The sequence below is a fragment of the Cryptotermes secundus genome, unplaced genomic scaffold (assembly GCF_002891405.2).
Source record: "Cryptotermes secundus unplaced genomic scaffold, Csec_1.0 scaffold836, whole genome shotgun sequence".
In the NCBI taxonomy this organism is placed as follows: Eukaryota; Metazoa; Arthropoda; class Insecta; order Blattodea; family Kalotermitidae; genus Cryptotermes; species Cryptotermes secundus.
Window position 1 is genome coordinate 2,162,141 of NW_019729223.1, and position 8,045 is coordinate 2,170,185.

The window sequence follows — 8,045 nt, forward strand, 5'->3', positions numbered from 1 at the left end:
ATGTTCTTCGCGTGAACTCCGTATGAAGACAATTATACCAATATGAGTAGTCTCATCACCGACAAAAAAGTTGAGGCTAAAGAGTTCAAAGAAACATTATGACAAGCATGAGAGGAGGCGTGTGTATATCTCGGTTGAAAATGGTCTTCATATTTCAAAATAAATAAATATAAGAGTCTATGATTCTAAACCGTGGGTTTTAAAATATCGTTCATCTCGCCGTTCTATTCGTTCAGCATCTGCAGAGTTCAAAGGATTGTCTTACTCTCCTATGGTCGTGAGGATAATGATTTCAACAGTAAGCTAGCACCTTCAGTTTCAATTAATTCTACTTAAGTCTGCTGAAATACAGGAGGACGATGTCCGCTTTAAACATGTAACCGCTTTACATATGTAACACAAGTAAAGCAATGTTCAGAATTATACCGTGTTCTCCACATATCTAAAGCAGATGCTTGAACTCAGCGGTTTATACCCTGTAAACATTGAATGAATAGTGAGAAATGTTTGTTGTGATACGCACTATGAAAGAGTGTTCCTTCAATCTGAAGATAAGAGCATCAAGAACCCAGAGAACCGGAATAAAATTCATGGTTCCGTTTGGTAAGACCAGGATCAGCTAATTTAAAAGTATTCACTCATTGTAATAATCAACCACTTACATATACGTGTATGAAAATATTGATGAAACGCATATTGCATCTCTTATGAGGGAACAATCCTAATATGGGTTGTAGCGAAATTTTCATACTTCTTATTGACTTTGTGGTGTGTCTCACATATAGAATATCTGATAGTTTTATTGTACTGCTTCCGTTCAATTGCTTGAAAGTAGACTGTAATAGAAATATGATCACTTTCAAAGCACAAGAGATATATGCCTCTTCTCTGAGATTTTCACAACGAATTTCCGTTTGGGTTGCTCTCTTTCGGGTCTCTTCTAAGGAGCGCCACACTTTAACATAGATTTGTAGCACAAATGCGAATTATAACTCTAGAGCAGAGAATTAATTCAACAACAGTTGTAAAGAAATTGGACCGTTTTAAACAGACAAGTGATGTTACTTAGGCTCCCTTCTTCACTGTTGTGCACATTCGCTTCGCTTCTAAACTGAGGGCCAAGCAGCTTTGGCGAGTTTAAGAGCTTAACAAATTAATTTGATGGATTACGAATTATGGGGCAATCAATCAAGAAAGTCCATTCTGAGGTAGATAATTGTATGGTTCTGATTTTGTGTTTATTTTGTGCTGCTGGTGATTTTGTATCATTATGGGATTAAAAGCATTGATTTCGTAATCAGCTACTAATGTATTTTTCCATATATTTGTCCCATGGAACTTCACTGAAGAAGTGATTGTGTAGTTTCTGTAGTAAAATTATCATTGATTGTATACAACTTTGGAAAACTCTTTGAATAGATATTCGAGTTCTTCATCCGTGGGCGACCTTTATGTGTGGAAATTTCTGGCAAACATTCAGTGTCAATCTGTTTAAGAAATTAGGAGATTTACGAGCGCCTTCTATTATTAGTGTGTGTGTATACACACACATACACACGTACATTCTATGTAAGGATTCTGTGTCAAATTACATTTTTAATGATCAAGAATGAAATATACAGAAACAAAAGAACAAAAAAAAATGCTACAAACAAAAATTAAAACGAGAGATGATGAAATAAAAAAGAGGGGAATTGGGAAAGTTTAGAGAGAAACTAAATACATTCTCCTTAACACGCGATCTACAGCATGGGCCTTGATAGTTCACCAATATATAAAATACATCTTTGGCTAATTTTATATTTTCAGTTAGAATTACCTATGAAATTTGCAAATTTTATAAAGGTTGCTATGCCAGTATACTAATAACCCTACGCTCAGATTGTATCAAGTTTCTGTAATGTTGTTTTCAGCTAAGCTGTTCGCAGTGTAGCCATGTTAGGGCTGGCTGAGGGAAGGAAATTTGAATTGTGTGGAGGGTACCGTTTCCTAACAACTAGAACTTCTATCGAGTTTCGTAAACATACGGCGAAATATTCAGTTATTCTTAGGATGAGCTCAGAATTTTAAGCTTAATTGATAATAAAATTCTAGCTTATAAATTTATGGAAGGAAAGTCCTGTGGGTTCAATGATAGTTTCAGTATGACAATTTCGGTTACTCTGACATATTGTTAATAGAGTCTAGCAAATTTCTAAAGAACACGCAACAATTTATATCACCTTCTGCTGGTGAAACACATCAATGATATTTAAAACGGTACAGTAAGGTGATTCTTACTCTGGGGACACAGTTAAATGATTCGTTGAAATTGAATCCAAAAACACTTTCTCTGAGTTGCCGCTGTTAAGTGTAAAGGTATGCTACTAAGGAACAAGATTCTTCTCTCCTCTTGCGCCCACTTTGGAGCCCAGGGCTTACTTTTCAGTTTCATTGATCATTTTTAGACTCTAGGATTCCTAGGACGGGTGATCGTCTCGTTGCAAGGCCTCTACCTAAACACAGGACAACACAAACACGTAATAAACACATGCACATACCAAACATCCATGCCCTGAGTGGGATTCGAACCATGATCCCTGCTTCCGAGCGAGCGAAGACAGAGCATGCCTTAGACCGCTCGGCTACCGTGACCGGCAAGGAATAAGATTAGCCTAATATCAATCACATGCGCTATGGCTCCACAGACCTTTGTTGGACCTTAGCCGCCTTTTCAGTTCCTTGATCTTTACACAGGTGTTAGGGCTCCTTGGATGGGGGATCAGCCCGTCGCAAGACCGCTGCCTACACACATGACAAAATAAACATAGAATAAACGCATACAGATATTCATGCCTAAAGTGGGATTCGAAAGTACGATCCCAATGTTTGAGCGCGCGAAGACGGTTTATGCTTTAGACCGCCCGGTCACTGTGGCCGGCTGCGTACATGTGCTGAATATGTGTAAATGGATAACTGAGAAAGATGACTACATGACTGAGTTTGTAGATTTGTTAATGACGCAACATAGAGATACGAAATTATGAAGTGCCGAAAGAAAAGCGATGCTCCTTAGTGGTAAGACGGGAAGCACGTGAAAGGAAGGACCTGCAGCTATCTGAAGAAAGCGAGTCTTACCTGTCTGAAGGAAATATTCACAAATGCGTTGGAGAAGCTGACAGGGATCGCCAGGAACACTTGAACCCGAAGTCGAGGATTAGACGCATAATATGCGTCACGTGTTTTATTGCTCTGTTTGAAGTATGCTATCATACAAGAAACATTAACTGCGATAAATGAGTTGGACATGCACCACTTACGCTAGTTTACTCAGTCAGAATAATTTAACCACGAGAATAATGTAGAAGTGTTGGATAGATTATCATACCGCAATTTTGGCTGTAGTATTAAATATGAAGACTTGGTAGGCCCACAGGAGACATTCTTGATAAGCGCAGTCACTGATTGGTATCTCTGTTCACCCGTACCGACATGAGACAGCAGGAAACTTGATTACAGATGTCCCAGATAAGGACACGTAACAACTGAAGGAGCTGACATAGCGGTAACGACCTACGCTAATATTAGGGAGATATTCTTTTCGAATTTCCTTTCGGGATTCTAGCTGTTAAGATTCATATTTCCCTGCCTTTCCTCAGTCCCACCAAGCAAAAATGCTGGGATAGTGAGTCAGTTAGATAAAGACCCTTCCTTCAAATTAATTTTCGATTCATCATTCTTCTACAAATCGACGCTATGTGGTCTAGATCAGTGTTTCTCAAACGCTGGGCCGCGGCATCAATCATATCGGGCCCTCGTCTTATACAAAAACTTACAGGGTTGCGGTCTCACAAAGGTTGAGAACCTCTTGTCTAGATTCTGACAGTCTCATAATTTCATTGTCTTAGGATTATAAAGAAATAAGGTCACTGCTGGCTTATTTCTAACGGAGAAACCTATATTTATAATTATACTTGCAGCAGCTTAGACCAAATACGTATGTGATAGTGCATATTTAAATGGAAAGTACGTTGAAGGAAGCTGCTGTGATTTGATTTGAAGCTATATCTAGTTCCTTTTATTAATTTCTTGGGGTGGGGTGAGACTGAGTCCATTTGGTACGTCTGCCACTATTTGGCCTATTGCACCAGCCCTGGATGGTAGACAATGATGAATGTGGAGTGAGAATTGGCTGGGTAAATCAAATTACTCGGAGAAAAATTTCCCCAGTGCTACATTATCCACCGAAATCCCAACATGAACTAACCTCGGCTTGAACGCGGGCCGCCCCAGTAGGAAGCTGGCGGTTAACCGCAAGATCCATTGAACTGCCTCAGGCTATATCTTGAAACTGGTCTAGTGTGCCTGTGGAGAATCGCGAGAACCTGAATTAGGGTAGGCCTTCTTAGGGCCTAAAGTTCAACCAGCGACCCTCGAGAATACTAAGCAGGAATGACACTCATTCAATATCACGATTTGTATAAGGATAAGTATACAGTCCTGCCGGTCACGGTAGCCCAGCGGTCTAAGGCATGTACTGTCTTCGCTCGCTTGGAAACCGGGATCGTGGGTTCGAATCACACTCAGGGCATGGATATTTAGTTTGTGTGTGTGTGTGTGCGTTTTTCTGTCTTTGTGTACATGTAGAGGCCTTGCGACGAGCTGATCACCCGCCCAAGGAGTCCTACCGAATGTGTAAGTTCTAGAAAAACCGAAGTGAACGGAGAAGTTGATGGAGGTAGGCCTAGGCCAACTGGGGCTGTAGTGCCAAGGAAAAAAAAAGTACACAGTCCCATTTCGCTTTTGGAGATAAGAAAACAACACTGTGAATAACGGGAAATGTGAAAATATTGCCTTAATTCTTATATATATATATATATATATATATGTCTATGGCTCTACAGCCCTCGTGGACCTTCGTCGCTTTCTCAGTTTCTTGATCTATACACAATCGGTAGAATTTCTTGGACGGGGAATCAGTCAGTTGCATGACAACAAAAACACAGAGAAATGCACATAGACATCCTTGCCTCAGTTTGGATTCGAACCCACGATCCCCGTGTTCGAGAGTGCGAAGGCCATTGTGATCTGCGTAATATTTACGTACAAATAAGCAACAAAATTCCAGACCAGTGGAAGCGGTGAAAGTACGTAGTAGGGAAATCCAATACATGTTATACACTTATTTGAAGGAACTAAGGAAACCCACAAAATAACCTTAGATCAAGGGTGTCCGGATCGAGATCCAAACCGGGTGCTTTCTGAATACCAAGAACAACTACTGGGTGAGTCGGGTAAAACAGGAACGCTTTAACTTATATTAGAGGAGAGCCGAGTTCGAATCTTAACCAGAACACTGAGTCTCTAGCTTGAGGGCTTTCGTAGAGTTTCCTCTCCAAGCAAATGACGGGATAATACCTCAAACTAGACGACACCTCTTCCTTCCATGTCATTTCCTATTCATTTTTCACTAACCATCAATATATTGGACGCTACAAAGTCGCAAGGAAAGAGAAATACGTATCCTGGTTGGCGTTCAGTTTATGCAAGGCCATGACTTTCCCTATATGCTGTTCGCTCTTTAGGCTTTCCGCGAAGAGCGCAGAAAAGAAAGCAGGTCATTGACACTTTATTGATCATGAAGTAAAGCCAGCAGATACTGGTAATATTCCAAGATAGGGCAAGGTCAATTGTGTAGAGAACTAAACTGCGTATAAAATCTGATATTCAGTGCTCGGCTCCCTGCTTGTTTTTGCTCTTTACTTATTTCATATGATTTCTACCTTGAAGAAGGAGGCGGTATATTCCTTCGAGATGTCATTTAACTCCTGTATATCTATAAGACGTCACATCTTACAAGATTATATATTTTAGATCCAGCTTATCTGAATATCATTGAAATGTTGACCTCCATATTGTGGCTGAAATATGTTATTCTGTACTTATACCCTTCTGCTATTAAATGGTGTAGATTAATTGGAGTATTTCGTGATGTCGTTGTGTGTCACGTAGAAATAATGATGACAGAATTGGTTCTGTTAGACGAGATTCAGTCCATTAGCGGTCGATTGAAAACATGCTCTGAAGAATAAGCAGTAATTTGGTCTTTAATCCTTATACTTAGCACGAAAAGGAAATTAACTCAATGGACGTGGTCATTAAGCTTTAACGCAAACTTAAATAGAATAATTTAGGATATATATCATTTAGTTTAACAGCCACTTACAGAAAGAACAATACCGTCTTCTGGGATGTGGGGCAGTGTAGATATTTTGCTAACCGACGTTTCGGAGGAATGTATCGCCTCCATCATCAGGGTATAAGAAATCCGCAGGCGACGAATAAGCGTAAGCACGTGTCTGTAGATAGTGGCAATACGCTCCTCCGAAACGTCGGTTAACAGAATATCTACGTGGTGCCACATCCCAGAAGCCGGCTCTCTCCATAGTCACCGCCGTGAAAACCTCAAATCTTACAACCGCTTACAGAATCAATTTTGGCGAATCACTGAAATTTGCTTCTATTGAGAACAGTCTACAATCACAGACGCATCGGGGACGTAAGAGTAAAAAACCTACAAGGTTTCAGTATTTCCATCTTTATAGTTTGTTTATTTAACGATGCTGTTAGTATCACACAATCTATGAAGGATATGAATGGATGTTAAACTAAGCGACCGTAAATTAATTAATAACTTTTAAATTAACACACGGTTAACTTATTGATACCCGAAGAAAGCCGTCTTCTTGGACATGGCCCCATGTAAATGGTGTGCATAGTGTTCCTCCAGGGGGAGGTTACCTATCGACACACAATATCTACAGGGCGCTACTTCCCAGAAGACGGCTCATAGTCACGCCGTGGAAACCTCAAATCTTACTTATTGATATCCGTATCACATTCTGCTCAGTAGCCTTTTTTTAGTTTCTTGGGGTGGGGTGGGCTGAGGCTGAGTCCACTTCGTACGTCGGCCACTATTTGGCCTAGTGTACCAGCCCCAGATGATAGATGATGAGTGTGGAACGGTAGGTGGAATGAAAATTGGCAGGGAAAACCGAAGTACTGGGAGAAAACCTGCCCTAGCGTGCTACTTTCTCCACCACAAATCCCACATGGCCTGACCTGGGCTCGAGCCCGAGCCGCCGGGGAGTAACCACCTGAACTACGGCACGACCTTTACAACGAAGTAACTTCCTCCTCCCTGAAGGCTTTGAAAGTTATGAGCACAGTTCATACTAACAGTACGGAACAAGTTAGTTCAAGCGGTGTGGCTTCTAAACTGTGTTTGGGAGGTATCCATTTCGAATTTCGGCCTAAACACTCCCCTGACTGGTGTTTTTCTTAATTTAACTCAGTCCCTGTAGGCAAATATCGGGGCAGTACCTTAACTAGGTCATTACCACTTTCTTCCCTATCTTTTTCCCCTTCATTATTCACTGTCATTCAGTCGGTCGACTCTACATAGTCTGAGATCCTGACAGCGTCGTTGAACAACCAAGGGCAACTAAGTATAACACCCAGAACACGTCACAGTGCGTCACAGTGCGGGTACTTCATTTTCATACTACGCAGTCATTAAGTTCGTGGAATGGCCGCAAAGCGCCGTACGGGAATTTATTACCAATATGTTTCAGCAATGTTTTCGGTAGCTATATCAACGTTGGCAGACTTGCATAGCGGCCAACGGCAACTATTCTGAGGGCCAATGTGGCTCTGCGCAAGTGTATGTAAATACCTTGTAATATGATGCGATAAAACCACATTCCACGAACTTAATGACTCTACCACGTGTAACTGTGATTATTGGATGATGATATGGCTAAATTGTTCTATACATATAATGGCATTGGAGCAGGGGTAGCGTATTCGGTGTGGCAACTGGCTACGAGCTGGACGACTGAGGGGTCGGAGTTCGAGTCCCGTTAGGGTCAAGAATTTTCTCTTCTCCAAATCATCCAGACCGGTTCTGGGATCCACGCAACCTCCTATCCAATTGGTACCGGGGGCTTTTACCCCGGGTAAAGAGGCAGGGGCGTGAAGCTGACCACTCACCTCCAACTAATGCC